Source organism: Punica granatum, unplaced genomic scaffold (assembly GCF_007655135.1).
Source record: "Punica granatum isolate Tunisia-2019 unplaced genomic scaffold, ASM765513v2 Contig00627, whole genome shotgun sequence".
NCBI lineage: Eukaryota > Viridiplantae > Streptophyta > Magnoliopsida > Myrtales > Lythraceae > Punica > Punica granatum.
This window is the reverse complement of record NW_022204474.1, coordinates 1-22,781: the sequence shown is the minus strand read 5'-3', so window position 1 is coordinate 22,781 and position 22,781 is coordinate 1. Positions and strand designations below refer to the sequence as shown.

At 47.0% G+C, this 22,781-nt stretch overlaps 65 non-coding genes and 4 pseudogenes across 65 annotated transcripts; all 69 read left to right on the top strand.

The window, feature by feature from the left end:
* The first annotated feature begins 58 nt into the window (after window positions 1–58).
* On the top strand, window positions 59–177 carry LOC116191920. Its single transcript, XR_004153978.1, has one exon. It is a non-coding gene; the product is annotated as a 5S ribosomal RNA (ribosomal RNA).
* A 220-nt stretch (window positions 178–397) lies between these two features.
* LOC116191919 lies at window positions 398–516 on the top strand. The gene has a single exon (XR_004153977.1). It is a non-coding gene; the product is annotated as a 5S ribosomal RNA (ribosomal RNA).
* A 190-nt stretch (window positions 517–706) lies between these two features.
* On the top strand, window positions 707–825 carry LOC116191918. The gene has a single exon (XR_004153976.1). It is a non-coding gene; the product is annotated as a 5S ribosomal RNA (ribosomal RNA).
* A 220-nt stretch (window positions 826–1,045) lies between these two features.
* LOC116191917 lies at window positions 1,046–1,164 on the top strand. Its single transcript, XR_004153975.1, has one exon. It is a non-coding gene; the product is annotated as a 5S ribosomal RNA (ribosomal RNA).
* Window positions 1,165–1,354: 190 nt separating this feature from the next.
* LOC116191915 lies at window positions 1,355–1,473 on the top strand. Its single transcript, XR_004153974.1, has one exon. It is a non-coding gene; the product is annotated as a 5S ribosomal RNA (ribosomal RNA).
* Window positions 1,474–1,663: 190 nt separating this feature from the next.
* On the top strand, window positions 1,664–1,780 carry LOC116191880. The gene has a single exon (XR_004153950.1). It is a non-coding gene; the product is annotated as a 5S ribosomal RNA (ribosomal RNA).
* A 221-nt stretch (window positions 1,781–2,001) lies between these two features.
* Window positions 2,002–2,120, top strand: LOC116191914. Its single transcript, XR_004153973.1, has one exon. It is a non-coding gene; the product is annotated as a 5S ribosomal RNA (ribosomal RNA).
* Window positions 2,121–2,309: 189 nt separating this feature from the next.
* LOC116191913 lies at window positions 2,310–2,428 on the top strand. The gene has a single exon (XR_004153972.1). It is a non-coding gene; the product is annotated as a 5S ribosomal RNA (ribosomal RNA).
* Window positions 2,429–2,648: 220 nt separating this feature from the next.
* On the top strand, window positions 2,649–2,767 carry LOC116191904. Its single transcript, XR_004153968.1, has one exon. It is a non-coding gene; the product is annotated as a 5S ribosomal RNA (ribosomal RNA).
* Window positions 2,768–2,981: 214 nt separating this feature from the next.
* Window positions 2,982–3,100, top strand: LOC116191892. Its single transcript, XR_004153959.1, has one exon. It is a non-coding gene; the product is annotated as a 5S ribosomal RNA (ribosomal RNA).
* Window positions 3,101–3,321: 221 nt separating this feature from the next.
* LOC116191881 lies at window positions 3,322–3,440 on the top strand. Its single transcript, XR_004153951.1, has one exon. It is a non-coding gene; the product is annotated as a 5S ribosomal RNA (ribosomal RNA).
* Window positions 3,441–3,661: 221 nt separating this feature from the next.
* LOC116191870 lies at window positions 3,662–3,780 on the top strand. The gene has a single exon (XR_004153944.1). It is a non-coding gene; the product is annotated as a 5S ribosomal RNA (ribosomal RNA).
* Window positions 3,781–4,001: 221 nt separating this feature from the next.
* On the top strand, window positions 4,002–4,120 carry LOC116191786. The gene has a single exon (XR_004153865.1). It is a non-coding gene; the product is annotated as a 5S ribosomal RNA (ribosomal RNA).
* Window positions 4,121–4,341: 221 nt separating this feature from the next.
* Window positions 4,342–4,459, top strand: LOC116191826. The gene has a single exon (XR_004153903.1). It is a non-coding gene; the product is annotated as a 5S ribosomal RNA (ribosomal RNA).
* Window positions 4,460–4,680: 221 nt separating this feature from the next.
* LOC116191859 lies at window positions 4,681–4,799 on the top strand. The gene has a single exon (XR_004153934.1). It is a non-coding gene; the product is annotated as a 5S ribosomal RNA (ribosomal RNA).
* A 221-nt stretch (window positions 4,800–5,020) lies between these two features.
* LOC116191847 lies at window positions 5,021–5,139 on the top strand. The gene has a single exon (XR_004153923.1). It is a non-coding gene; the product is annotated as a 5S ribosomal RNA (ribosomal RNA).
* Window positions 5,140–5,360: 221 nt separating this feature from the next.
* On the top strand, window positions 5,361–5,479 carry LOC116191836. Its single transcript, XR_004153912.1, has one exon. It is a non-coding gene; the product is annotated as a 5S ribosomal RNA (ribosomal RNA).
* Window positions 5,480–5,699: 220 nt separating this feature from the next.
* LOC116191824 lies at window positions 5,700–5,818 on the top strand. The gene has a single exon (XR_004153901.1). It is a non-coding gene; the product is annotated as a 5S ribosomal RNA (ribosomal RNA).
* A 222-nt stretch (window positions 5,819–6,040) lies between these two features.
* Window positions 6,041–6,159, top strand: LOC116191812. Its single transcript, XR_004153890.1, has one exon. It is a non-coding gene; the product is annotated as a 5S ribosomal RNA (ribosomal RNA).
* A 221-nt stretch (window positions 6,160–6,380) lies between these two features.
* On the top strand, window positions 6,381–6,499 carry LOC116191800. The gene has a single exon (XR_004153879.1). It is a non-coding gene; the product is annotated as a 5S ribosomal RNA (ribosomal RNA).
* A 222-nt stretch (window positions 6,500–6,721) lies between these two features.
* On the top strand, window positions 6,722–6,840 carry LOC116191789. Its single transcript, XR_004153868.1, has one exon. It is a non-coding gene; the product is annotated as a 5S ribosomal RNA (ribosomal RNA).
* A 221-nt stretch (window positions 6,841–7,061) lies between these two features.
* Window positions 7,062–7,180, top strand: LOC116191777. Its single transcript, XR_004153856.1, has one exon. It is a non-coding gene; the product is annotated as a 5S ribosomal RNA (ribosomal RNA).
* Window positions 7,181–7,401: 221 nt separating this feature from the next.
* On the top strand, window positions 7,402–7,520 carry LOC116191766. The gene has a single exon (XR_004153845.1). It is a non-coding gene; the product is annotated as a 5S ribosomal RNA (ribosomal RNA).
* Window positions 7,521–7,740: 220 nt separating this feature from the next.
* Window positions 7,741–7,858, top strand: LOC116191802. The gene has a single exon (XR_004153880.1). It is a non-coding gene; the product is annotated as a 5S ribosomal RNA (ribosomal RNA).
* A 218-nt stretch (window positions 7,859–8,076) lies between these two features.
* On the top strand, window positions 8,077–8,195 carry LOC116191754. The gene has a single exon (XR_004153834.1). It is a non-coding gene; the product is annotated as a 5S ribosomal RNA (ribosomal RNA).
* Window positions 8,196–8,416: 221 nt separating this feature from the next.
* LOC116191742 lies at window positions 8,417–8,535 on the top strand. The gene has a single exon (XR_004153823.1). It is a non-coding gene; the product is annotated as a 5S ribosomal RNA (ribosomal RNA).
* A 221-nt stretch (window positions 8,536–8,756) lies between these two features.
* Window positions 8,757–8,875, top strand: LOC116191730. Its single transcript, XR_004153812.1, has one exon. It is a non-coding gene; the product is annotated as a 5S ribosomal RNA (ribosomal RNA).
* Window positions 8,876–9,094: 219 nt separating this feature from the next.
* On the top strand, window positions 9,095–9,212 carry LOC116191825. The gene has a single exon (XR_004153902.1). It is a non-coding gene; the product is annotated as a 5S ribosomal RNA (ribosomal RNA).
* A 221-nt stretch (window positions 9,213–9,433) lies between these two features.
* Window positions 9,434–9,552, top strand: LOC116191719. Its single transcript, XR_004153801.1, has one exon. It is a non-coding gene; the product is annotated as a 5S ribosomal RNA (ribosomal RNA).
* Window positions 9,553–9,742: 190 nt separating this feature from the next.
* LOC116191708 lies at window positions 9,743–9,861 on the top strand. The gene has a single exon (XR_004153790.1). It is a non-coding gene; the product is annotated as a 5S ribosomal RNA (ribosomal RNA).
* Window positions 9,862–10,082: 221 nt separating this feature from the next.
* Window positions 10,083–10,201, top strand: LOC116191697. The gene has a single exon (XR_004153779.1). It is a non-coding gene; the product is annotated as a 5S ribosomal RNA (ribosomal RNA).
* Window positions 10,202–10,391: 190 nt separating this feature from the next.
* On the top strand, window positions 10,392–10,510 carry LOC116191686. The gene has a single exon (XR_004153767.1). It is a non-coding gene; the product is annotated as a 5S ribosomal RNA (ribosomal RNA).
* A 221-nt stretch (window positions 10,511–10,731) lies between these two features.
* LOC116191675 lies at window positions 10,732–10,850 on the top strand. The gene has a single exon (XR_004153756.1). It is a non-coding gene; the product is annotated as a 5S ribosomal RNA (ribosomal RNA).
* Window positions 10,851–11,040: 190 nt separating this feature from the next.
* LOC116191662 lies at window positions 11,041–11,159 on the top strand. Its single transcript, XR_004153744.1, has one exon. It is a non-coding gene; the product is annotated as a 5S ribosomal RNA (ribosomal RNA).
* A 190-nt stretch (window positions 11,160–11,349) lies between these two features.
* On the top strand, window positions 11,350–11,468 carry LOC116191651. The gene has a single exon (XR_004153733.1). It is a non-coding gene; the product is annotated as a 5S ribosomal RNA (ribosomal RNA).
* Window positions 11,469–11,687: 219 nt separating this feature from the next.
* On the top strand, window positions 11,688–11,806 carry LOC116191640. The gene has a single exon (XR_004153722.1). It is a non-coding gene; the product is annotated as a 5S ribosomal RNA (ribosomal RNA).
* A 221-nt stretch (window positions 11,807–12,027) lies between these two features.
* Window positions 12,028–12,146, top strand: LOC116191628. The gene has a single exon (XR_004153711.1). It is a non-coding gene; the product is annotated as a 5S ribosomal RNA (ribosomal RNA).
* Window positions 12,147–12,336: 190 nt separating this feature from the next.
* LOC116191886 lies at window positions 12,337–12,457 on the top strand. Its single transcript, XR_004153955.1, has one exon. It is a non-coding gene; the product is annotated as a 5S ribosomal RNA (ribosomal RNA).
* Window positions 12,458–12,646: 189 nt separating this feature from the next.
* On the top strand, window positions 12,647–12,765 carry LOC116191767. Its single transcript, XR_004153846.1, has one exon. It is a non-coding gene; the product is annotated as a 5S ribosomal RNA (ribosomal RNA).
* A 190-nt stretch (window positions 12,766–12,955) lies between these two features.
* LOC116191616 lies at window positions 12,956–13,074 on the top strand. Its single transcript, XR_004153700.1, has one exon. It is a non-coding gene; the product is annotated as a 5S ribosomal RNA (ribosomal RNA).
* A 190-nt stretch (window positions 13,075–13,264) lies between these two features.
* Window positions 13,265–13,383, top strand: LOC116191764. Its single transcript, XR_004153844.1, has one exon. It is a non-coding gene; the product is annotated as a 5S ribosomal RNA (ribosomal RNA).
* Window positions 13,384–13,604: 221 nt separating this feature from the next.
* LOC116191605 lies at window positions 13,605–13,723 on the top strand. Its single transcript, XR_004153689.1, has one exon. It is a non-coding gene; the product is annotated as a 5S ribosomal RNA (ribosomal RNA).
* Window positions 13,724–13,911: 188 nt separating this feature from the next.
* Window positions 13,912–14,030, top strand: LOC116191593. The gene has a single exon (XR_004153678.1). It is a non-coding gene; the product is annotated as a 5S ribosomal RNA (ribosomal RNA).
* A 221-nt stretch (window positions 14,031–14,251) lies between these two features.
* On the top strand, window positions 14,252–14,370 carry LOC116191581. The gene has a single exon (XR_004153667.1). It is a non-coding gene; the product is annotated as a 5S ribosomal RNA (ribosomal RNA).
* A 190-nt stretch (window positions 14,371–14,560) lies between these two features.
* LOC116191879 lies at window positions 14,561–14,677 on the top strand. The gene has a single exon (XR_004153949.1). It is a non-coding gene; the product is annotated as a 5S ribosomal RNA (ribosomal RNA).
* A 221-nt stretch (window positions 14,678–14,898) lies between these two features.
* Window positions 14,899–15,017, top strand: LOC116191569. The gene has a single exon (XR_004153656.1). It is a non-coding gene; the product is annotated as a 5S ribosomal RNA (ribosomal RNA).
* A 190-nt stretch (window positions 15,018–15,207) lies between these two features.
* On the top strand, window positions 15,208–15,326 carry LOC116191558. Its single transcript, XR_004153645.1, has one exon. It is a non-coding gene; the product is annotated as a 5S ribosomal RNA (ribosomal RNA).
* Window positions 15,327–15,516: 190 nt separating this feature from the next.
* LOC116191924 lies at window positions 15,517–15,635 on the top strand. The gene has a single exon (XR_004153981.1). It is a non-coding gene; the product is annotated as a 5S ribosomal RNA (ribosomal RNA).
* Window positions 15,636–15,853: 218 nt separating this feature from the next.
* On the top strand, window positions 15,854–15,972 carry LOC116191898. The gene has a single exon (XR_004153963.1). It is a non-coding gene; the product is annotated as a 5S ribosomal RNA (ribosomal RNA).
* Window positions 15,973–16,160: 188 nt separating this feature from the next.
* On the top strand, window positions 16,161–16,279 carry LOC116191763. The gene has a single exon (XR_004153843.1). It is a non-coding gene; the product is annotated as a 5S ribosomal RNA (ribosomal RNA).
* Window positions 16,280–16,501: 222 nt separating this feature from the next.
* Window positions 16,502–16,620, top strand: LOC116191783. The gene has a single exon (XR_004153862.1). It is a non-coding gene; the product is annotated as a 5S ribosomal RNA (ribosomal RNA).
* Window positions 16,621–16,842: 222 nt separating this feature from the next.
* LOC116191668 lies at window positions 16,843–16,961 on the top strand. The gene has a single exon (XR_004153750.1). It is a non-coding gene; the product is annotated as a 5S ribosomal RNA (ribosomal RNA).
* A 188-nt stretch (window positions 16,962–17,149) lies between these two features.
* Window positions 17,150–17,268, top strand: LOC116191551. Its single transcript, XR_004153639.1, has one exon. It is a non-coding gene; the product is annotated as a 5S ribosomal RNA (ribosomal RNA).
* Window positions 17,269–17,488: 220 nt separating this feature from the next.
* Window positions 17,489–17,609, top strand: LOC116191808. The gene has a single exon (XR_004153886.1). It is a non-coding gene; the product is annotated as a 5S ribosomal RNA (ribosomal RNA).
* Window positions 17,610–17,795: 186 nt separating this feature from the next.
* LOC116191775 lies at window positions 17,796–17,914 on the top strand. Its single transcript, XR_004153854.1, has one exon. It is a non-coding gene; the product is annotated as a 5S ribosomal RNA (ribosomal RNA).
* Window positions 17,915–18,138: 224 nt separating this feature from the next.
* LOC116191895 lies at window positions 18,139–18,263 on the top strand (annotated as a pseudogene).
* Window positions 18,264–18,487: 224 nt separating this feature from the next.
* On the top strand, window positions 18,488–18,613 carry LOC116191912 (annotated as a pseudogene).
* Window positions 18,614–18,801: 188 nt separating this feature from the next.
* LOC116191845 lies at window positions 18,802–18,923 on the top strand. The gene has a single exon (XR_004153921.1). It is a non-coding gene; the product is annotated as a 5S ribosomal RNA (ribosomal RNA).
* A 188-nt stretch (window positions 18,924–19,111) lies between these two features.
* Window positions 19,112–19,231, top strand: LOC116191891. The gene has a single exon (XR_004153958.1). It is a non-coding gene; the product is annotated as a 5S ribosomal RNA (ribosomal RNA).
* Window positions 19,232–19,452: 221 nt separating this feature from the next.
* On the top strand, window positions 19,453–19,577 carry LOC116191889 (annotated as a pseudogene).
* Window positions 19,578–19,799: 222 nt separating this feature from the next.
* LOC116191834 lies at window positions 19,800–19,917 on the top strand. The gene has a single exon (XR_004153910.1). It is a non-coding gene; the product is annotated as a 5S ribosomal RNA (ribosomal RNA).
* Window positions 19,918–20,138: 221 nt separating this feature from the next.
* LOC116191911 lies at window positions 20,139–20,265 on the top strand (annotated as a pseudogene).
* A 191-nt stretch (window positions 20,266–20,456) lies between these two features.
* On the top strand, window positions 20,457–20,574 carry LOC116191850. Its single transcript, XR_004153925.1, has one exon. It is a non-coding gene; the product is annotated as a 5S ribosomal RNA (ribosomal RNA).
* A 217-nt stretch (window positions 20,575–20,791) lies between these two features.
* LOC116191883 lies at window positions 20,792–20,912 on the top strand. The gene has a single exon (XR_004153953.1). It is a non-coding gene; the product is annotated as a 5S ribosomal RNA (ribosomal RNA).
* Window positions 20,913–21,132: 220 nt separating this feature from the next.
* On the top strand, window positions 21,133–21,249 carry LOC116191907. The gene has a single exon (XR_004153969.1). It is a non-coding gene; the product is annotated as a 5S ribosomal RNA (ribosomal RNA).
* A 193-nt stretch (window positions 21,250–21,442) lies between these two features.
* LOC116191902 lies at window positions 21,443–21,566 on the top strand. The gene has a single exon (XR_004153966.1). It is a non-coding gene; the product is annotated as a 5S ribosomal RNA (ribosomal RNA).
* A 189-nt stretch (window positions 21,567–21,755) lies between these two features.
* LOC116191908 lies at window positions 21,756–21,879 on the top strand. Its single transcript, XR_004153970.1, has one exon. It is a non-coding gene; the product is annotated as a 5S ribosomal RNA (ribosomal RNA).
* Window positions 21,880–22,068: 189 nt separating this feature from the next.
* LOC116191901 lies at window positions 22,069–22,185 on the top strand. Its single transcript, XR_004153965.1, has one exon. It is a non-coding gene; the product is annotated as a 5S ribosomal RNA (ribosomal RNA).
* A 217-nt stretch (window positions 22,186–22,402) lies between these two features.
* On the top strand, window positions 22,403–22,520 carry LOC116191844. Its single transcript, XR_004153920.1, has one exon. It is a non-coding gene; the product is annotated as a 5S ribosomal RNA (ribosomal RNA).
* Window positions 22,521–22,781: the final 261 nt, after the last annotated feature.

Sequence of the window (22,781 nt, the reverse complement as noted above, 5' to 3'; positions counted from 1 at the left end):
CATTTTTTTTTCATTAGCTCTACGGAGGAACAAAGTGAATTCGAGCACAAAGGTTGACGGGTGCGATCATACCAGCACTAATGCACCGGATCCCATCAGAACTCCGAAGTTAAGCGTGCTTGGGCGAGAGTAGTACTAGGATGGGTGACCTCCTGGGAAGTCCTCGTGTTGCACCCCTCCTTTTTAATTTTTTTTTGCTGCTCGGGAAACTGTCCGACGTTGGACGGGAATCCGATCGTTACGGTTAATGTTTTGGGCACGTGCTCACTCGCAAAAGGCGTAAAGTTCGTGGTGAAATGCACTCGATACTTTTTTTCTTTCGTTTCTGCGCTCATTTTTGCATTTTTTTTCATTAGCTCTACGGAGGAACAAAGTGAATTCGAGCGCAAAGGTTGACGGGTGCGATCATACCAGCACTAATGCACCGGATCCCATCAGAACTCCGAAGTTAAGCGTGCTTGGGCGAGAGTAGTACTAGGATGGGTGACCTCCTGGGAAGTCCTCGTGTTGCACCCCTCCTTTTTAATTTTTTTTTGCTGCTCGGGAAACTGTCCGACGTTGGACGGGAATCCGATCGTTACGGTTAATGTTTTGGGCACGTGCTATGCACTCGATACTTTTTTTCTTTCGTTTCTGCGATCATTTTTGCATTTTTTTTTCATTAGCTCTACGGAGGAACAAAGTGAATTCGAGCACAAAGGTTGACGGGTGCGATCATACCAGCACTAATGCACCGGATCCCATCAGAACTCCGAAGTTAAGCGTGCTTGGGCGAGAGTAGTACTAGGATGGGTGACCTCCTGGGAAGTCCTCGTGTTGCACCCCTCCTTTTTAATTTTTTTTTGCTGCTCGGGAAACTGTCCGACGTTGGACGGGAATCCGATCGTTACGGTTAATGTTTTGGGCACGTGCTCACTCGCAAAAGGCGTAAAGTTCGTGGTGAAATGCACTCGATACTTTTTTCTTTCGTTTCTGCGCTCATTTTTGCATTTTTTTTTCATTAGCTCTACGGAGGAACAAAGTGAATTCGAGCGCAAAGGTTGACGGGTGCGATCATACCAGCACTAATGCACCGGATCCCATCAGAACTCCGAAGTTAAGCGTGCTTGGGCGAGAGTAGTACTAGGATGGGTGACCTCCTGGGAAGTCCTCGTGTTGCACCCCTCCTTTTTAATTTTTTTTTGCTGCTCGGGAAACTGTCCGACGTTGGACGGGAATCCGATCGTTACGGTTAATGTTTTGGGCACGTGCTATGCACTCGATACTTTTTTTCTTTCGTTTCTGCGATCATTTTTGCATTTTTTTTTCATTAGCTCTACGGAGGAACAAAGTGAATTCGAGCACAAAGGTTGACGGGTGCGATCATACCAGCACTAATGCACCGGATCCCATCAGAACTCCGAAGTTAAGCGTGCTTGGGCGAGAGTAGTACTAGGATGGGTGACCTCCTGGGAAGTCCTCGTGTTGCACCCCTCCTTTTTAATTTTTTTTTGCTGCTCGGGAAACTGTCCGACGTTGGACGGGAATCCGATCGTTACGGTTAATGTTTTGGGCACGTGCTATGCACTCGATACTTTTTTTCTTTCGTTTCTGCGATCATTTTTGCATTTTTTTTTCATTAGCTCTACGGAGGAACAAAGTGAATTCGAGCGCAAAGGTTGACGGGTGCGATCATACCAGCACTAATGCACCGGATCCCATCAGAACTCCGAAGTTAAGCGTGCTGGGCGAGAGTAGTACTAGATGGGTGACCTCCTGGGAAGTCCTCGTGTTGCACCCCTCCTTTTTAATTTTTTTTTGCTGCTCGGGAAACTGTCCGACGTTGGACGGGAATCCGATCGTTACGGTTAATGTTTTGGGCACGTGCTCACTCGCAAAAGGCGTAAAGTTCGTGGTGAAATGCACTCGATACTTTTTTTCTTTCGTTTCTGCGCTCATTTTTGCATTTTTTTTTCATTAGCTCTACGGAGGAACAAAGTGAATTCGAGCGCAAAGGTTGACGGGTGCGATCATACCAGCACTAATGCACCGGATCCCATCAGAACTCCGAAGTTAAGCGTGCTTGGGCGAGAGTAGTACTAGGATGGGTGACCTCCTGGGAAGTCCTCGTGTTGCACCCCTCCTTTTTAATTTTTTTTGCTGCTCGGGAAACTGTCCGACGTTGGACGGGAATCCGATCGTTACGGTTAATGTTTTGGGCACGTGCTATGCACTCGATACTTTTTTTCTTTCGTTTCTGCGATCATTTTTGCATTTTTTTTTCATTAGCTCTACGGAGGAACAAAGTGAATTCGAGCGCAAAGGTTGACGGGTGCGATCATACCAGCACTAATGCACCGGATCCCATCAGAACTCCGAAGTTAAGCGTGCTTGGGCGAGAGTAGTACTAGGATGGGTGACCTCCTGGGAAGTCCTCGTGTTGCACCCCTCCTTTTTAATTTTTTTTTGCTGCTCGGGAAACTGTCCGACGTTGGACGGGAATCCGATCGTTACGGTTAATGTTTTGGGCACGTGCTCACTCGCAAAAGGCGTAAAGTTCGTGGTGAAATGCACTCGATACTTTTTTCTTTCGTTTCTGCGCTCATTTTTGCATTTTTTTTTCATTAGCTCTACGGAGGAACAAAGTGAATTCGAGCGCAAAGGTTGACGGGTGCGATCATACCAGCACTAATGCACCGGATCCCATCAGAACTCCGAAGTTAAGCGTGCTTGGGCGAGAGTAGTACTAGGATGGGTGACCTCCTGGGAAGTCCTCGTGTTGCACCCCTCCTTTTTAATTTTTTTTTGCTGCTCGGGAAACTGTCCGACGTTGGACGGGAATCCGATCGTTACGGTTAATGTTTTGGGCACGTGCTCACTCGCAAAAGGCGTAAAGTTCGTGGTGAAATGCACTTTTTTTCTTTCGTTTCTGCGCTCATTTTTGCATTTTTTTTTCATTAGCTCTACGGAGGAACAAAGTGAATTCGAGCGCAAAGGTTGACGGGTGCGATCATACCAGCACTAATGCACCGGATCCCATCAGAACTCCGAAGTTAAGCGTGCTTGGGCGAGAGTAGTACTAGGATGGGTGACCTCCTGGGAAGTCCTCGTGTTGCACCCCTCCTTTTTAATTTTTTTTTTGCTGCTCGGGAAACTGTCCGACGTTGGACGGGAATCCGATCGTTACGGTTAATGTTTTGGGCACGTGCTCACTCGCAAAAGGCGTAAAGTTCGTGGTGAAATGCACTCGATACTTTTTTCTTTCGTTTCTGCGATCATTTTTGCATTTTTTTTTCATTAGCTCTACGGAGGAACAAAGTGAATTCGAGCGCAAAGGTTGACGGGTGCGATCATACCAGCACTAATGCACCGGATCCCATCAGAACTCCGAAGTTAAGCGTGCTTGGGCGAGAGTAGTACTAGGATGGGTGACCTCCTGGGAAGTCCTCGTGTTGCACCCCTCCTTTTTAATTTTTTTTTGCTGCTCGGGAAACTGTCCGACGTTGGACGGGAATCCGATCGTTACGGTTAATGTTTTGGGCACGTGCTCACTCGCAAAAGGCGTAAAGTTCGTGGTGAAATGCACTCGATACTTTTTTTCTTTCGTTTCTGCGCTCATTTTTGCATTTTTTTTTCATTAGCTCTACGGAGGAACAAAGTGAATTCGAGCGCAAAGGTTGACGGGTGCGATCATACCAGCACTAATGCACCGGATCCCATCAGAACTCCGAAGTTAAGCGTGCTTGGGCGAGAGTAGTACTAGGATGGGTGACCTCCTGGGAAGTCCTCGTGTTGCACCCCTCCTTTTTAATTTTTTTTTGCTGCTCGGGAAACTGTCCGACGTTGGACGGGAATCCGATCGTTACGGTTAATGTTTTGGGCACGTGCTCACTCGCAAAAGGCGTAAAGTTCGTGGTGAAATGCACTCGATACTTTTTTTCTTTCGTTTCTGCGATCATTTTTGCATTTTTTTTTCATTAGCTCTACGGAGGAACAAAGTGAATTCGAGCACAAAGGTTGACTGGTGCGATCATACCTGCACTAATGCACCGGATCCCATCAGAACTCCGAAGTTAAGCGTGCTTGGGCGAGAGTAGTACTAGGATGGGTGACCTCCTGGGAAGTCCTCGTGTTGCACCCCTCCTTTTTAATTTTTTTTTGCTGCTCGGGAAACTGTCCGACGTTGGACGGGAATCCGATCGTTACGGTTAATGTTTTGGGCACGTGCTCACTCGCAAAAGGCGTAAAGTTCGTGGTGAAATGCACTCGATACTTTTTTTCTTTCGTTTCTGCGATCATTTTTGCATTTTTTTTTCATTAGCTCTACGGAGGAACAAAGTGAATTCGAGCGCAAAGGTTGACGGGTGCGATCATACCAGCACTAATGCACCGGATCCCATCAGAACTCCGAAGTTAAGCGTGCTGGGCGAGAGTAGTACTAGGATGGGTGACCTCCTGGGAAGTCCTCGTGTTGCACCCCTCCTTTTTAATTTTTTTTTGCTGCTCGGGAAACTGTCCGACGTTGGACGGGAATCCGATCGTTACGGTTAATGTTTTGGGCACGTGCTCACTCGCAAAAGGCGTAAAGTTCGTGGTGAAATGCACTCGATACTTTTTTTCTTTCGTTTCTGCGATCATTTTTGCATTTTTTTTTCATTAGCTCTACGGAGGAACAAAGTGAATTCGAGCGCAAAGGTTGACGGGTGCGATCATACCAGCACTAATGCACCGGATCCCATCAGAACTCCGAAGTTAAGCGTGCTTGGGCGAGAGTAGTACTAGGATGGGTGACCTCCTGGGAAGTCCTCGTGTTGCACCCCTCCTTTTTAATTTTTTTTTGCTGCTCGGGAAACTGTCCGACGTTGGACGGGAATCCGATCGTTACGGTTAATGTTTTGGGCACGTGCTCACTCGCAAAAGGCGTAAAGTTCGTGGTGAAATGCACTCGATACTTTTTTTCTTTCGTTTCTGCGCTCATTTTTGCATTTTTTTTTCATTAGCTCTACGGAGGAACAAAGTGAATTCGAGCGCAAAGGTTGACGGGTGCGATCATACCAGCACTAATGCACCGGATCCCATCAGAACTCCGAAGTTAAGCGTGCTTGGGCGAGAGTAGTACTAGGATGGGTGACCTCCTGGGAAGTCCTCGTGTTGCACCCCTCCTTTTTAATTTTTTTTTGCTGCTCGGGAAACTGTCCGACGTTGGACGGGAATCCGATCGTTACGGTTAATGTTTTGGGCACGTGCTCACTCGCAAAAGGCGTAAAGTTCGTGGTGAAATGCACTCGATACTTTTTTTCTTTCGTTTCTGCGCTCATTTTTGCATTTTTTTTTCATTAGCTCTACGGAGGAACAAAGTGAATTCGAGCGCAAAGGTTGACGGGTGCGATCATACCAGCACTAATGCACCGGATCCCATCAGAACTCCGAAGTTAAGCGTGCTTGGGCGAGAGTAGTACTAGGATGGGTGACCTCCTGGGAAGTCCTCGTGTTGCACCCCTCCTTTTTAATTTTTTTTTGCTGCTCGGGAAACTGTCCGACGTTGGACGGGAATCCGATCGTTACGGTTAATGTTTTGGGCACGTGCTCACTCGCAAAAGGCGTAAAGTTCGTGGTGAAATGCACTCGATACTTTTTTCTTTCGTTTCTGCGATCATTTTTGCATTTTTTTTTCATTAGCTCTACGGAGGAACAAAGTGAATTCGAGCGCAAAGGTTGACGGGTGCGATCATACCAGCACTAATGCACCGGATCCCATCAGAACTCCGAAGTTAAGCGTGCTTGGGCGAGAGTAGTACTAGGATGGGTGACCTCCTGGGAAGTCCTCGTGTTGCACCCCTCCTTTTTAATTTTTTTTTGCTGCTCGGGAAACTGTCCGACGTTGGACGGGAATCCGATCGTTACGGTTAATGTTTTGGGCACGTGCTCACTCGCAAAAGGCGTAAAGTTCGTGTGTGAAATGCACTCGATACTTTTTTTCTTTCGTTTCTGCGCTCATTTTTGCATTTTTTTTTCATTAGCTCTACGGAGGAACAAAGTGAATTCGAGCGCAAAGGTTGACGGGTGCGATCATACCAGCACTAATGCACCGGATCCCATCAGAACTCCGAAGTTAAGCGTGCTTGGGCGAGAGTAGTACTAGGATGGGTGACCTCCTGGGAAGTCCTCGTGTTGCACCCCTCCTTTTTAATTTTTTTTTGCTGCTCGGGAAACTGTCCGACGTTGGACGGGAATCCGATCGTTACGGTTAATGTTTTGGGCACGTGCTCACTCGCAAAAGGCGTAAAGTTCGTGGTGAAATGCACTCGATACTTTTTTTCTTTCGTTTCTGCGCTCATTTTTGCATTTTTTTTTCATTAGCTCTACGGAGGAACAAAGTGAATTCGAGCGCAAAGGTTGACGGGTGCGATCATACCAGCACTAATGCACCGGATCCCATCAGAACTCCGAAGTTAAGCGTGCTTGGGCGAGAGTAGTACTAGGATGGGTGACCTCCTGGGAAGTCCTCGTGTTGCACCCCTCCTTTTTAATTTTTTTTTTGCTGCTCGGGAAACTGTCCGACGTTGGACGGGAATCCGATCGTTACGGTTAATGTTTTGGGCACGTGCTCACTCGCAAAAGGCGTAAAGTTCGTGGTGAAATGCACTCGATACTTTTTTTCTTTCGTTTCTGCGATCATTTTTGCATTTTTTTTTCATTAGCTCTACGGAGGAACAAAGTGAATTCGAGCGCAAAGGTTGACGGGTGCGATCATACCAGCACTAATGCACCGGATCCCATCAGAACTCCGAAGTTAAGCGTGCTTGGGCGAGAGTAGTACTAGGATGGGTGACCTCCTGGGAAGTCCTCGTGTTGCACCCCTCCTTTTTAATTTTTTTTTGCTGCTCGGGAAACTGTCCGACGTTGGACGGGAATCCGATCGTTACGGTTAATGTTTTGGGCACGTGCTCACTCGCAAAAGGCGTAAAGTTCGTGGTGAAATGCACTCGATACTTTTTTTCTTTCGTTTCTGCGCTCATTTTTGCATTTTTTTTTCATTAGCTCTACGGAGGAACAAAGTGAATTCGAGCGCAAAGGTTGACGGGTGCGATCATACCAGCACTAATGCACCGGATCCCATCAGAACTCCGAAGTTAAGCGTGCTTGGGCGAGAGTAGTACTAGGATGGGTGACCTCCTGGGAAGTCCTCGTGTTGCACCCCTCCTTTTTAATTTTTTTTTGCTGCTCGGGAAACTGTCCGACGTTGGACGGGAATCCGATCGTTACGGTTAATGTTTTGGGCACGTGCTCACTCGCAAAAGGCGTAAAGTTCGTGGTGAAATGCACTCGATACTTTTTTTCTTTCGTTTCTGCGATCATTTTTGCATTTTTTTTTCATTAGCTCTACGGAGGAACAAAGTGAATTCGAGCGCAAAGGTTGACGGGTGCGATCATACCAGCACTAATGCACCGGATCCCATCAGAACTCCGAAGTTAAGCGTGCTTGGGCGAGAGTAGTACTAGGATGGGTGACCTCCTGGGAAGTCCTCGTGTTGCACCCCTCCTTTTTAATTTTTTTTTGCTGCTCGGGAAACTGTCCGACGTTGGACGGGAATCCGATCGTTACGGTTAATGTTTTGGGCACGTGCTCACTCGCAAAAGGCGTAAAGTTCGTGGTGAAATGCACTCGATACTTTTTTTCTTTCGTTTCTGCGATCATTTTTGCATTTTTTTTCATTAGCTCTACGGAGGAACAAAGTGAATTCGAGCGCAAAGGTTGACGGGTGCGATCATACCAGCACTAATGCACCGGATCCCATCAGAACTCCGAAGTTAAGCGTGCTTGGGCGAGAGTAGTACTAGATGGGTGACCTCCTGGGAAGTCCTCGTGTTGCACCCCTCCTTTTTAATTTTTTTTTTGCTGCTCGGGAAACTGTCCGACGTTGGACGGGAATCCGATCGTTACGGTTAATGTTTTGGGCACGTGCTCACTCGCAGGCGTAAAGTTCGTGGTGAAATGCACTCGATACTTTTTTTCTTTCGTTTCTGCGATCATTTTTGCATTTTTTTTCATTAGCTCTACGGAGGAACAAAGTGAATTCGAGCACAAAGGTTGACGGGTGCGATCATACCAGCACTAATGCACCGGATCCCATCAGAACTCCGAAGTTAAGCGTGCTTGGGCGAGAGTAGTACTAGGATGGGTGACCTCCTGGGAAGTCCTCGTGTTGCACCCCTCCTTTTTAATTTTTTTTTGCTGCTCGGGAAACTGTCCGACGTTGGACGGGAATCCGATCGTTACGGTTAATGTTTTGGGCACGTGCTCACTCGCAAAAGGCGTAAAGTTCGTGGTGAAATGCACTCGATACTTTTTTTCTTTCGTTTCTGCGCTCATTTTTGCATTTTTTTTTCATTAGCTCTACGGAGGAACAAAGTGAATTCGAGCGCAAAGGTTGACGGGTGCGATCATACCAGCACTAATGCACCGGATCCCATCAGAACTCCGAAGTTAAGCGTGCTTGGGCGAGAGTAGTACTAGGATGGGTGACCTCCTGGGAAGTCCTCGTGTTGCACCCCTCCTTTTTAATTTTTTTTTGCTGCTCGGGAAACTGTCCGACGTTGGACGGGAATCCGATCGTTACGGTTAATGTTTTGGGCACGTGCTCACTCGCAAAAGGCGTAAAGTTCGTGGTGAAATGCACTCGATACTTTTTTTCTTTCGTTTCTGCGCTCATTTTTGCATTTTTTTTTCATTAGCTCTACGGAGGAACAAAGTGAATTCGAGCGCAAAGGTTGACGGGTGCGATCATACCAGCACTAATGCACCGGATCCCATCAGAACTCCGAAGTTAAGCGTGCTTGGGCGAGAGTAGTACTAGGATGGGTGACCTCCTGGGAAGTCCTCGTGTTGCACCCCTCCTTTTTAATTTTTTTTTGCTGCTCGGGAAACTGTCCGACGTTGGACGGGAATCCGATCGTTACGGTTAATGTTTTGGGCACGTGCTCACTCGCAAAAGGCGTAAAGTTCGTGTGAAATGCACTCGATACTTTTTTCTTTCGTTTCTGCGATCATTTTTGCATTTTTTTTTCATTAGCTCTACGGAGGAACAAAGTGAATTCGAGCGCAAAGGTTGACGGGTGCGATCATACCAGCACTAATGCACCGGATCCCATCAGAACTCCGAAGTTAAGCGTGCTGGGCGAGAGTAGTACTAGGATGGGTGACCTCCTGGGAAGTCCTCGTGTTGCACCCCTCCTTTTTAATTTTTTTTTGCTGCTCGGGAAACTGTCCGACGTTGGACGGGAATCCGATCGTTACGGTTAATGTTTTGGGCACGTGCTCACTCGCAAAAGGCGTAAAGTTCGTGGTGAAATGCACTCGATACTTTTTTTCTTTCGTTTCTGCGCTCATTTTTGCATTTTTTTTTCATTAGCTCTACGGAGGAACAAAGTGAATTCGAGCGCAAAGGTTGACGGGTGCGATCATACCAGCACTAATGCACCGGATCCCATCAGAACTCCGAAGTTAAGCGTGCTTGGGCGAGAGTAGTACTAGGATGGGTGACCTCCTGGGAAGTCCTCGTGTTGCACCCCTCCTTTTTAATTTTTTTTTGCTGCTCGGGAAACTGTCCGACGTTGGACGGGAATCCGATCGTTACGGTTAATGTTTTGGGCACGTGCTATGCACTCGATACTTTTTTTCTTTCGTTTCTGCGATCATTTTTGCATTTTTTTTTCATTAGCTCTACGGAGGAACAAAGTGAATTCGAGCACAAAGGTTGACGGGTGCGATCATACCAGCACTAATGCACCGGATCCCATCAGAACTCCGAAGTTAAGCGTGCTTGGGCGAGAGTAGTACTAGGATGGGTGACCTCCTGGGAAGTCCTCGTGTTGCACCCCTCCTTTTTAATTTTTTTTTGCTGCTCGGGAAACTGTCCGACGTTGGACGGGAATCCGATCGTTACGGTTAATGTTTTGGGCACGTGCTCACTCGCAAAAGGCGTAAAGTTCGTGGTGAAATGCACTCGATACTTTTTTTCTTTCGTTTCTGCGCTCATTTTTGCATTTTTTTTTCATTAGCTCTACGGAGGAACAAAGTGAATTCGAGCGCAAAGGTTGACGGGTGCGATCATACCAGCACTAATGCACCGGATCCCATCAGAACTCCGAAGTTAAGCGTGCTTGGGCGAGAGTAGTACTAGGATGGGTGACCTCCTGGGAAGTCCTCGTGTTGCACCCCTCCTTTTTAATTTTTTTTTGCTGCTCGGGAAACTGTCCGACGTTGGACGGGAATCCGATCGTTACGGTTAATGTTTTGGGCACGTGCTATGCACTCGATACTTTTTTTCTTTCGTTTCTGCGATCATTTTTGCATTTTTTTTTCATTAGCTCTACGGAGGAACAAAGTGAATTCGAGCACAAAGGTTGACGGGTGCGATCATACCAGCACTAATGCACCGGATCCCATCAGAACTCCGAAGTTAAGCGTGCTTGGGCGAGAGTAGTACTAGGATGGGTGACCTCCTGGGAAGTCCTCGTGTTGCACCCCTCCTTTTTAATTTTTTTTTGCTGCTCGGGAAACTGTCCGACGTTGGACGGGAATCCGATCGTTACGGTTAATGTTTTGGGCACGTGCTCACTCGCAAAAGGCGTAAAGTTCGTGGTGAAATGCACTCGATACTTTTTTTCTTTCGTTTCTGCGCTCATTTTTGCATTTTTTTTTCATTAGCTCTACGGAGGAACAAAGTGAATTCGAGCGCAAAGGTTGACGGGTGCGATCATACCAGCACTAATGCACCGGATCCCATCAGAACTCCGAAGTTAAGCGTGCTTGGGCGAGAGTAGTACTAGGATGGGTGACCTCCTGGGAAGTCCTCGTGTTGCACCCCTCCTTTTTAATTTTTTTTTGCTGCTCGGGAAACTGTCCGACGTTGGACGGGAATCCGATCGTTACGGTTAATGTTTTGGGCACGTGCTATGCACTCGATACTTTTTTTCTTTCGTTTCTGCGATCATTTTTGCATTTTTTTTTCATTAGCTCTACGGAGGAACAAAGTGAATTCGAGCACAAAGGTTGACGGGTGCGATCATACCAGCACTAATGCACCGGATCCCATCAGAACTCCGAAGTTAAGCGTGCTTGGGCGAGAGTAGTACTAGGATGGGTGACCTCCTGGGAAGTCCTCGTGTTGCACCCCTCCTTTTTAATTTTTTTTTGCTGCTCGGGAAACTGTCCGACGTTGGACGGGAATCCGATCGTTACGGTTAATGTTTTGGGCACGTGCTATGCACTCGATACTTTTTTTCTTTCGTTTCTGCGATCATTTTTGCATTTTTTTTTCATTAGCTCTACGGAGGAACAAAGTGAATTCGAGCACAAAGGTTGACGGGTGCGATCATACCAGCACTAATGCACCGGATCCCATCAGAACTCCGAAGTTAAGCGTGCTTGGGCGAGAGTAGTACTAGGATGGGTGACCTCCTGGGAAGTCCTCGTGTTGCACCCCTCCTTTTTAATTTTTTTTGCTGCTCGGGAAACTGTCCGACGTTGGACGGGAATCCGATCGTTACGGTTAATGTTTTGGGCACGTGCTCACTCGCAAAAGGCGTAAGGTTCGTTGTGAAATGCACTCGATACTTTTTTTCTTTCGTTTCTGCGCTCATTTTTGCATTTTTTTTCATTAGCTCTACGGAGGAACAAAGTGAATTCGAGCGCAAAGGTTGACGGGTGCGATCATACCAGCACTAATGCACCGGATCCCATCAGAACTCCGAAGTTAAGCGTGCTTGGGCGAGAGTAGTACTAGGATGGGTGACCTCCTGGGAAGTCCTCGTGTTGCACCCCTCCTTTTTAATTTTTTTTTGCTGCTCGGGAAACTGTCCGACGTTGGACGGGAATCCGATCGTTACGGTTAATGTTTTGGGCACGTGCTCACTCGCAAAAGGCGTAAAGTTCGTGGTGAAATGCACTCGATACTTTTTTTCTTTCGTTTCTGCGCTCATTTTTGCATTTTTTTTTCATTAGCTCTACGGAGGAACAAAGTGAATTCGAGCGCAAAGGTTGACGGGTGCGATCATACCAGCACTAATGCACCGGATCCCATCAGAACTCCGAAGTTAAGCGTGCTTGGGCGAGAGTAGTACTAGGATGGGTGACCTCCTGGGAAGTCCTCGTGTTGCACCCCTCCTTTTTAATTTTTTTTTGCTGCTCGGGAAACTGTCCGACGTTGGACGGGAATCCGATCGTTACGGTTAATGTTTTGGGCACGTGCTATGCACTCGATACTTTTTTTCTTTCGTTTCTGCGATCATTTTTGCATTTTTTTTTCATTAGCTCTACGGAGGAACAAAGTGAATTCGAGCACAAAGGTTGACTGGTGCGATCATACCAGCACTAATGCACCGGATCCCATCAGAACTCCGAAGTTAAGCGTGCTTGGGGGAGAGAGTAGTACTAGGATGGGTGACCTCCTGGGAAGTCCTCGTGTTGCACCCCTCCTTTTTAATTTTTTTTGCTGCTCGGGAAACTGTCCGACGTTGGACGGGAATCCGATCGTTACGGTTAATGTTTTGGGCACGTGCTATGCACTCGATACTTTTTTTCTTTCGTTTCTGCGATCATTTTTGCATTTTTTTTTCATTAGCTCTACGGAGGAACAAAGTGAATTCGAGCACAAAGGTTGACTGGTGCGATCATACCAGCACTAATGCACCGGATCCCATCAGAACTCCGAAGTTAAGCGTGCTTGGGCGAGAGTAGTACTAGGATGGGTGACCTCCTGGGAAGTCCTCGTGTTGCACCCCTCCTTTTTAATTTTTTTTGCTGCTCGGGAAACTGTCCGACGTTGGACGGGAATCCGATCGTTACGGTTAATGTTTTGGGCACGTGCTATGCACTCGATACTTTTTTTCTTTCGTTTCTGCGATCATTTTTGCATTTTTTTTTTCATTAGCTCTACGGAGGAACAAAGTGAATTCGAGCACAAAGGTTGACGGGTGCGATCATACCAGCACTAATGCACCGGATCCCATCAGAACTCCGAAGTTAAGCGTGCTTGGGCGAGAGTAGTACTAGGATGGGTGACCTCCTGGGAAGTCCTCGTGTTGCACCCCTCCTTTTTAATTTTTTTTTGCTGCTCGGGAAACTGTCCGACGTTGGACGGGAATCCGATCGTTACGGTTAATGTTTTGGGCACGTGCTATGCACTCGATACTTTTTTTCTTTCGTTTCTGCGATCATTTTTGCATTTTTTTTTCATTAGCTCTACGGAGGAACAAAGTGAATTCGAGCGCAAAGGTTGACTGGTGCGATCATACCAGCACTAATGCACCGGATCCCATCAGAACTCCGAAGTTAAGCGTGCTTGGGCGAGAGTAGTACTAGGATGGGTGACCTCCTGGGAAGTCCTCGTGTTGCACCCCTCCTTTTTAATTTTTTTTTGCTGCTCGGGAAACTGTCCGACGTTGGACGGGAATCCGATCGTTACGGTTAATGTTTTGGGCACGTGCTCACTCGCAAAAGGCGTAAAGTTCGTGGTGAAATGCACTCGATAATTTTTTCTTTCGTTTCTGCGCTCATTTTTGCATTTTTTTTTTCATTAGCTCAACGGAGGAACAAAGTGAAATCGAGCGCAAAGGTTGACGGGTGCGATCATACCAGCACTAATGCACCGGATCCCATCAGAACTCCGAAGTTAAGCGTGCTTGGGCGAGAGTAGTACTAGGATGGGTGACCTCCTGGGAAGTCCTCGTGTTGCACCCCTCCTTTTTAATTTTTTTTTGCTGCTCGGAAACTGTCCGACGTTGGACGGGAATCCGATCGTTACGGTTAATGTTTTGGGCACGTGCTATGCACTCGATACTTTTTTTCTTTCGTTTCTGCGATATTTTTGCATTTTTTTTTCATTAGCTCTACGGAGGAACAAAGTGAATTCGAGCACAAAGGTTGACGGGTGCGATCATACCAGCACTAATGCACCGGATCCCATCAGAACTCCGAAGTTAAGCGTGCTTGGGCGAGAGTAGTACTAGGATGGGTGACCTCCTGGGAAGTCCTCGTGTTGCACCCCTCCTTTTTAATTTTTTTTTGCTGCTCGGGAAACTGTCCGACGTTGGACGGGAATCCGATCGTTACGGTTAATGTTTTGGGCACGTGCTCACTCGCAAAAGGCGTAAAGTTCGTGGTGAAATGCACTCGATACTTTTTTTCTTTCGTTTCTGCGCTCATTTTTGCATTTTTTTTTCATTAGCTCTACGGAGGAACAAAGTGAATTCGAGCGCAAAGGTTGACGGGTGCGATCATACCAGCACTAATGCACCGGATCCCATCAGAACTCCGAAGTTAAGCGTGCTTGGGCGAGAGTAGTACTAGGATGGGTGACCTCCTGGGAAGTCCTCGTGTTGCACCCCTCCTTTTTAATTTTTTTTTGCTGCTCGGGAAACTGTCCGACGTTGGACGGGAATCCGATCGTTACGGTTAATGTTTTGGGCACGTGCTATGCACTCGATACTTTTTTTCTTTCGTTTCTGCGCTCATTTTTGCATTTTTTTTTCATTAGCTCTACGGAGGAACAAAGTGAATTCGAGCGCAAAGGTTGACGGGTGCGATCATACCAGCACTAATGCACCGGATCCCATCAGAACTCCGAAGTTAAGCGTGCTGGGCGAGAGTAGTACTAGATGGGTGACCTCCTGGGAAGTCCTCGTGTTGCACCCCTCCTTTTTAATTTTTTTTTGCTGCTCGGGAAACTGTCCGACGTTGGACGGGAATCCGATCGTTACGGTTAATGTTTTGGGCACGTGCTCACTCGCAAAAGGCGTAAAGTTCGTGGTGAAATGCACTCGATACTTTTTTTCTTTCGTTTCTGCGCTCATTTTTGCATTTTTTTTTCATTAGCTCTACGGAGAAACAAAGTGAATTCGAGCGCAAAGGTTGACGGGTGCGATCATACCAGCACTAATGCACCGGATCCCATCAGAACTCCGAAGTTAAGCGTGCTTGGGCGAGAGTAGTACTAGGATGGGTGACCTCCTGGGAAGTCCTCGTGTTGCACCCCTCCTTTTTAATTTTTTTTTGCTGCTCGGGAAACTGTCCGACGTTGGACGGGAATCCGATCGTTACGGTTAATGTTTTGGGCACGTGCTATGCACTCGATACTTTTTTTCTTTCGTTTCTGCGATCATTTTTGCATTTTTTTTTCATTAGCTCTACGGAGGAACAAAGTGAATTCGAGCACAAAGGTTGACGGGTGCGATCATACCAGCACTAATGCACCGGATCCCATCAGAACTCCGAAGTTAAGCGTGCTTGGGCGAGAGTAGTACTAGGATGGGTGACCTCCTGGGAAGTCCTCGTGTTGCACCCCTCCTTTTTAATTTTTTTTTGCTGCTCGGGAAACTGTCCGACGTTGGACGGGAATCCGATCGTTACGGTTAATGTTTTGGGCACGTGCTATGCACTCGATACTTTTTTTCTTTCGTTTCTGCGATCATTTTTGCATTTTTTTTTCATTAGCTCTACGGAGGAACAAAGTGAATTCGAGCACAAAGGTTGACGGGTGCGATCATACCAGCACTAATGCACCGGATCCCATCAGAACTCCGAAGTTAAGCGTGCTTGGGCGAGAGTAGTACTAGGATGGGTGACCTCCTGGGAAGTCCTCGTGTTGCACCCCTCCTTTTAATTTTTTTTTGCTGCTCGGGAAACTGTCCGACGTTGGACGGGAATCCGATCGTTACGGTTAATGTTTTGGGCACGTGCTCACTCGCAAAAGGCGTAAAGTTCGTGGTGAAATGCACTCGATACTTTTTTCTTTCGTTTCTGCGCTCATTTTTGCATTTTTTTTTCATTAGCTCTACGGAGAACAAAGTGAATTCGAGCGCAAAGGTTGACGGGTGCGATCATACCAGCACTAATGCACCGGATCCCATCAGAACTCCGAAGTTAAGCGTGCTTGGGCGAGAGTAGTACTAGGATGGGTGACCTCCTGGGAAGTCCTCGTGTTGCACCCCTCCTTTTTAATTTTTTTTTGCTGCTCGGGAAACTGTCCGACGTTGGACGGGAATCCGATCGTTACGGTTAATTTTTGGGCACGTGCTATGCACTCGATACTTTTTTTCTTTCGTTTCTGCGATCATTTTTGCATTTTTTTTCATTAGCTCTACGGAGGAACAAAGTGAATTCGAGCACAAAGGTTGACTGGTGCGATCATACCAGCACTAATGCACCGGATCCCATCAGAACTCCGAAGTTAAGCGTGCTTGGGCGAGAGTAGTACTAGGATGGGTGACCTCCTGGGAAGTCCTCGTGTTGCACCCCTCCTTTTTAATTTTTTTTTGCTGCTCGGGAAACTGTCCGACGTTGGACGGGAATCCGATCGTTACGGTTAATGTTTTGGGCACGTGCTCACTCGCAAAAGGCGTAAAGTTCGTGGTGAAATGCACTCGATACTTTTTTTCTTTCGTTTCTGCGCTCATTTTTGCATTTTTTTTTTCATTAGCTCTACGGAGGAACAAAGTGAATTCGAGCGCAAAGGTTGACGGGTGCGATCATACCAGCACTAATGCACCGGATCCCATCAGAACTCCGAAGTTAAGCGTGCTTGGGCGAGAGTAGTACTAGGATGGGTGACCTCCTGGGAAGTCCTCGTGTTGCACCCCTCCTTTTTAATTTTTTTTTGCTGCTCGGGAAACTGTCCGACGTTGGACGGGAATCCGATCGTTACGGTTAATGTTTTGGGCACGTGCTCACTCGCAAAAGGCGTAAAGTTCGTGGTGAAATGCACTCGATACTTTTTTTCTTTCGTTTCTGCGCTCATTTTTGCATTTTTTTTTTCATTAGCTCTACGGAGGAACAAAGTGAATTCGAGCGCAAAGGTTGACGGGTGCGATCATACCAGCACTAATGCACCGGATCCCATCAGAACTCCGAAGTTAAGCGTGCTTGGGCGAGAGTAGTACTAGGATGGGTGACCTCCTGGGAAGTCCTCGTGTTGCACCCCTCCTTTTAATTTTTTTTGCTGCTCGGGAAACTGTCCGACGTTGGACGGGAATCCGATCGTTACGGTTAATGTTTTGGGCACGTGCTATGCACTCGATACTTTTTTTCTTTCGTTTCTGCGATCATTTTTGCATTTTTTTTTCATTAGCTCTACGGAGGAACAAAGTGAATTCGAGCACAAAGGTTGACGGGTGCGATCATACCAGCACTAATGCACCGGATCCCATCAGAACTCCGAAGTTAAGCGTGCTTGGGCGAGAGTAGTACTAGGATGGGTGACCTCCTGGGAAGTCCTCGTGTTGCACCCCTCCTTTTTAATTTTTTTTTGCTGCTCGGGAAACTGTCCGACGTTGGACGGGAATCCGATCGTTACGGTTAATGTTTTGGGCACGTGCTCACTCGCAAAAGGCGTAAAGTTCGTGTGAAATGCACTCGATACTTTTTTTCTTTCGTTTCTGCGCTCATTTTTGCATTTTTTTTTCATTAGCTCTACGGAGGAACAAAGTGAATTCGAGCGCAAAGGTTGACGGGTGCGATCATACCAGCACTAATGCACCGGATCCCATCAGAACTCCGAAGTTAAGCGTGCTTGGGCGAGAGAGTAGTACTAGGATGGGTGACCTCCTGGGAAGTCCTCGTGTTGCACCCCTCCTTTTAATTTTTTTTGCTGCTCGGGAAACTGTCCGACGTTGGACGGGAATCCGATCGTTACGGTTAATGTTTTGGGCACGTGCTATGCACTCGATACTTTTTTCTTTCGTTTCTGCGATCATTTTTGCTTTTTTTTTCATTAGCTCTACGGAGGAACAAAGTGAATTCGAGCACAAAGGTTGACGGGTGCGATCATACCAGCACTAATGCACCGGATCCCATCAGAACTCCGAAGTTAAGCGTGCTCGGGCGAGAGTAGTACTAGAATGGGTGACCTCCTGGGAAGTCCTCGTGTTGCACCCCTCCTTTTTAATTTTTTTTTGCTGCTCGGGAAACTGTCCGACGTTGGACGGGAATCCGATCGTTACGGTTAATGTTTTGGGCACGTGCTCACTCGCAAAAGGCGTAAAGTTCGTGGTTGTGAAATGCACTCGATACTTTTTTTCTTTCGTTTCTGCGCTCATTTTTGCATTTTTTTTTCATTAGCTCTACGGAGGAACAAAGTGAATTCGAGCGCAAAGGTTGACGGGTGCGATCATACCAGCACTAATGCACCGGATCCCATCAGAACTCCGAAGTTAAGCGTGCTGCTGGGCGAGAGAGAGTAGTACTAGGATGGGTGACCTCCTGGGAAGTCCTCGTGTTGCACCCCTCCTTTTAATTTTTTTTTGCTGCTCGGGAAAACTGTCCGACGTTGGACGGGAATCCGATCGTTACGGTTAATGTTTTGGGCACGTGCTCACTCGCAAAAGGCGTAAAGTTCGTGGTGAAATGCACTCGATACTTTTTTCTTTCGTTTCTGCGCTCATTTTTGCATTTTTTTTTTCATTAGCTCTACGGAGGAGGAACAAAGTGAATTCGAGCGCAAAGGTTGACGGGTGCGATCATACCAGCACTAATGCACCGGATCCCATCAGAACTCCGAAGTAGTTTGTTGGGCGAGAGAGCGAGAGAGTAGTACTAGGATGGGTGACCTCCTGGGAAGTCCTCGTGTTGCACCCCTCCTTTTAATTTTTTTTTGCTGCTCGGGAAACTGTCCGACGTTGGACGGGAATCCGATCGTTACGGTTAATGTTTTGGGCACGTGCTATGCACTCGATACTTTTTTTCTTTCGTTTCTGCGATATTTTTGCATTTTTTTTTCATTAGCTCTACGGAGGAACAAAGTGAATTCGAGCACAAAGGTTGACGGGTGCGATCATACCAGCACTAATGCACCGGATCCCATCAGAACTCCGAAGTTAAGCGTGCTTGGGCGAGGAGAGTAGTACTAGGATGGGTGACCTCCTGGGAAGTCCTCGTGTTGCACCCCTCCTTTTAATTTTTTTTTGCTGCTCGGGAAACTGTCCGACGTTGGACGGGAATCCGATCGTTACGGTTAATGTTTTGGGCACGTGCTATGCAATCGATACTTTTTTCTTTCGTTTCTGCGATCATTTTTGCATTTTTTTTTCATTAGCTCTACGGAGGAACAAAGTGAATTCGAGCACAAAGGTTGACTGGTGCGATCATACCAGCACTAATGCACCGGATCCCATCAGAACTCCGAAGTAAGCGTGCTTGGGCGAGAGAGTAGTACTAGGATGGGTGACCTCCTGGGAAGTCCTCGTGTTGCACCCCTCCTTTTTAATTTTTTTTTGTGCTCGGGAAACTGTCCGACGTTGGACGGGAATCCGATCGTTACGGTTAATGTTTTGGGCACGTGCTCACTCGCAAAAGGCGTAAAGTTCGTGGTGAAATGCACTCGATACTTTTTTTTCTTCGTTTCTGCGCTCATTTTTGCATTTTTTTTTCATTAGCTCTACGGAGGAAACAAAGTGAATTCGAGCGCAAAGGTTGACGGGTGCGATCATACCAGCACTAATGCACCGGATCCCATCAGAACTCCGAAGTTAAGCGTGCTCGGGCGAGAGAGAGAGTAGTACTAGAATGGGTGACCTCCTGGGAAGTCCTCGTGTTGCACCCCTCCTTTTTAATTTTTTTTTTGCTGCTCGGGAAACTGTCCGACGTTGGACGGGAATCCGATCGTTACGGTTAATGTTTTGGGCACGTGCTCACTCGCAAAAGGCGTAAGTTCGTGGTGAAATGCACTCGATACTTTTTTTCTTTCGTTTCTGCGCTCATTTTTGCATTTTTTTTTCATTAGCTCTACGGGAGGAACAAAGTGAATTCGAGCGCAAAGGTTGACGGGTGCGATCATACCAGCACTAATGCACCGGATCCCATCAGAACTCCGAAGTTAAGCGTGCTCGGGCGAGAGTAGTACTAGAAGGGTGACCTCCTGGGAAGTCCTCGTGTTGCACCCTCCTTTTTAATTTTTTTTTTGCTGCTCGGGAAACTGTCCGACGTTGGACGGGAATCCGATCGTTACGGTTAATGTTTTGGGCACGTGCTCACTCGCAAAAGGCGTAAAGTTCGTGGTGAAATGCACTCGATACTTTTTTTCTTTCGTTTCTGCGCTCATTTTTGCATTTTTTTTTCATTAGCTCTACGGAGGAACAAAGTGAATTCGAGCGCAAAGGTTGACGGGTGCGATCATACCAGCACTAATGCACCGGATCCCATCAGAACTCCGAAGTTAAGCGTGCTGGGCGAGAGTAGTCGAGAGTAGTACTAGGATGGTGACCTCCTGGGAAGTCCTCGTGTTGCACCCCTCCTTTTTAATTTTTTTTTGCTGCTCGGGGAAACTGTCCGACGTTGGACGGGAATCCGATCGTTACGGTTAATGTTTTGGGCACGTGCTATGCACTCGATACTTTTTTCTTCGTTTCTGCGATCTTTTTGCATTTTTTTTTCATTAGCTCTACGGAGGAGGAACAAAGTGAATTCGAGCACAAAGGTTGACGGGTGCGATCATACCAGCACTAATGCACCGGATCCATCAGAACTCCGAAGTTAAGCGTGCTTGGGCGAGAGTAGTACTAGGATGGGTGACCTCCTGGGAAGTCCTCGTGTTGCACCCTCCTTTTTAATTTTTTTTTTGCTGCTCGGGAAACTGTCCGACGTTGGACGGGAATCCGATCGTTACGGTTAATGTTTTGGGCACGTGCTCACTCGCAAAAGGCGTAAGGTTCGTGGTGAAATGCACTCGATACTTTTTTTCTTTGTTCTGCGCTCATTTTTGCATTTTTTTTCATTAGCTCTACGGAGGAACAAAGTGAATTCGAGCGCAAAGGTTGACGGTGCGATCATACCAGCACTAATGCACCGGATCCCATCAGAACTCCGAAGTTAAGCGTGCTCGGGCGAGAGAGTAGTACTAGAATGGGTGACCTCCTGGGAAGTCCTCGTGTTGCACCCCTCCTTTAATTTTTTTTTTTGCTGCTCGGGAAACTGTCCGACGTTGGACGGGAATCCGATCGTTACGGTTAATGTTTTGGGCAGTGCTCACTCGCAAAAGGCGTTAAAGTTCGTGGTGAAATGCACTCGATACTTTTTTCTTTCGTTTCTGCGCTCATTTTGCATTTTTTTTTTCATTAGCTCTACGGAGGAACAAAGTGAATTCGAGCACAAAGGTTGACGGGTGCGATCATACAGCACTAATGCACCGGATCCCATCAGAACTCCGAAGTTAAGCGTGCTTGGGCGAGAGTAGTACTAGGATGGGTGACATCCTGGGAAGTCCTCGTGTGCACTCCCTCCTCTTTTAATTTTTTTTGTTGCTCGGGAAACTGTCCGACGTTGGACGGGAATCCGATCGTTAGGTAATTGTTTTCGGGGCACGGGATATGCACTCGATACTTTTTTTCTTTCGTTTCTGCGATCATTTTTGCATTTTTTTTTCATTAGCTCTACGGAGGAACAAAGTGAATTCGAGACGCAAAGGTTGACGGGTGCGATCATACCAGCACTAATGCACCGGATCCCATCAGAACTCCGAAGTTAAGCGTGCTTGGGCGAGAGAGAGTAGTACTAGGATGGGTGACATCCTGGGAAAGTCCTCGTGTTGCACCTCCTTTTTAATTTTTTTTTGTGCTCGGGAAACTGTCCGACGTTGGACGGGATCCGATCGTTACGGTTAATGTTTTGGGCACGTGCTATGCATCGATACTTTTTTTCACCGATTCGTTTCTGCGATCATTTTTGCATTTTTTTTTCATTAGCTCTACGGAGGAACAAAGTGAATTCGAGCACAAAGGTTGACTGGTGCGATCATACCAGCACTAATGCACGGATCCCATCAGAACTCCGAAGTTAAGCGTGCCTGGGCGAAGAGGAGAGTAGTACTAGGATGGGTGACCTCCTGGGAAGTCCTCGTGTTGCACCCCTCCTTTTATTTTTTTTTGCTGCTCGGGAAACTGTCCGACGTTGGACGGGAATCCCATCGTTACGGTTAATGTTTTGGGCACGTGCTATGCAATCGATACTTTTTTCTTTCTTTGTTTCTGCGATCATTTTTGCATTTTTTTTTCATTAGCTCTACGGAGGAACAAAGTGAATTCGAGCACAAAGGTTGACGGTGCGATCATACCAGCACTAATGCACGGATCCCATCAGAACTCCGAAGTTAAGCGTGCTCGGGCGAGAGTAGTACTAGGATGGGTGACCTCCTGGGAAGTCCTCGGTTGCACCCCTCTTTTTAATTTTTTTTTTGCTGCTCGGGAAACTGTCCGACGTTGGACGGGAATCCGATCGTTACGGTTAATGTTTTGGGCACGTGCTCACTCGCAAAAGGCGTAAGTTCGTGGTGAAATGCACTCGATACTTTTTTTCTTCGTTTCTGCGCTCATTTTGCATTTTTTTTTCATTAGCTCTACGGAGGAACAAAGTGAATTCGAGCGCAAAGGTGACTGGTGCGATCATACCAGCACTAATGCACCGGATCCCATCAGAACTCCGAAGTTAAGCGTGCTTGGGCGAGAGTAGTACTAGGATGGGTGACCTCCTGGGAAGTCTAGTGTTGCACCCCTCCTTTTTAATTTTTTTTTGCTGCTCGGGAAACTGTCCGACGTTGGACGGGAATCCGATCGTTACGGTTAATGTTTGGGCACGTGCTATGCACTCGATACTTTTTTTCTTTCGTTTCTGCGATTATTTTTGCATTTTTTTTTCATTAGCTCTACGGAGGAACAAAGTGAATTCGAGCACCAAAGGTTGACGGGTGCGATCATACCAGCACTAATGCACCGGATCCCATCAGAACTCCGAAGTTAGCGTGCTTGGGCGAGAG